This window comes from Cervus canadensis, chromosome 3 (assembly GCF_019320065.1).
Source record: "Cervus canadensis isolate Bull #8, Minnesota chromosome 3, ASM1932006v1, whole genome shotgun sequence".
NCBI lineage: Eukaryota > Metazoa > Chordata > Mammalia > Artiodactyla > Cervidae > Cervus > Cervus canadensis.
Genome location: NC_057388.1, coordinates 11,717,168 through 11,717,947, shown reverse-complemented (window position 1 = coordinate 11,717,947; position 780 = coordinate 11,717,168). Strand labels below are relative to the sequence as shown.

At 37.4% G+C, this 780-nt stretch overlaps 1 non-coding gene across 1 annotated transcript; it reads right to left on the bottom strand.

Moving 5' to 3' along the window:
• Positions 1 to 250: 250 nt before the first annotated feature.
• On the bottom strand, positions 251 to 355 carry LOC122438993. The gene has a single exon (XR_006268736.1). It is a non-coding gene; the product is annotated as a U6 spliceosomal RNA (small nuclear RNA).
• Between the last annotated feature and the right edge of the window lie 425 nt (positions 356 to 780).

The following is a 780-nucleotide window of genomic DNA, read 5'->3' as shown; positions in this document are numbered from 1 at the left end:
TGGGTTGGAAAGATTCCCTGGAGTAGGAAATGGTAACCCAATCTAGTATTCTTGCCTGGGAAATTTCAAGGAGAGAGGAGCTTGGCGGGCTACAGTCCATAGAGTCGCAACGAATCAGACACGACTGAGCTTATACACATTCAGGGTGACAGTATGTTTACCTTCCGAGGAGTTTCCAGGTTGTTTTCCAAAGTGTACTATTTTACATTCTTAATAGCAGTGTATGAGGGTACTAATTTATCCACTTCCTCTCCAGTGCCTGTTCTTCATGAGTTCGTGTCATCCTCGCACAGGGGCAATGCTAATCTTCTCTATAACGTTCCAATTTTAGTATATGTGCCACCCAAGCAAGAACTTACCCATCTTTTTATTATACATATATGAAGTGACATCCCATTATGGTTTTGATTTACCATTTGTGTACCTTTTTTGGAGACATGTCTGTTCAGATCCTTTCTGATTTTTTAATTAGTTTGTCTTTTTATTTCTGAGTTCTGAGAGTCCTTTATATACTCTAGATGCAATTCTGAGTTCTGAGAGTCCTTTATATACTCTAGATGCAAGTCCCCTATTAGATATATGATTTGCAAATATTTTCTCCCATTCAGTGGTCTGTCTTTCCACTTTCTTGATTGCATTCCTTGCAGCACAAAAGTGTTAGCACAAAAGTCCAATTAGTCAATTTTTTCTTTTGTTTCTTATACTTTCCTTTTTATATTTTAAAAAACCATTGCCAAATTCCAGGTAACAGATCTAATGCCCATGTTTTCTTCTAAGAGT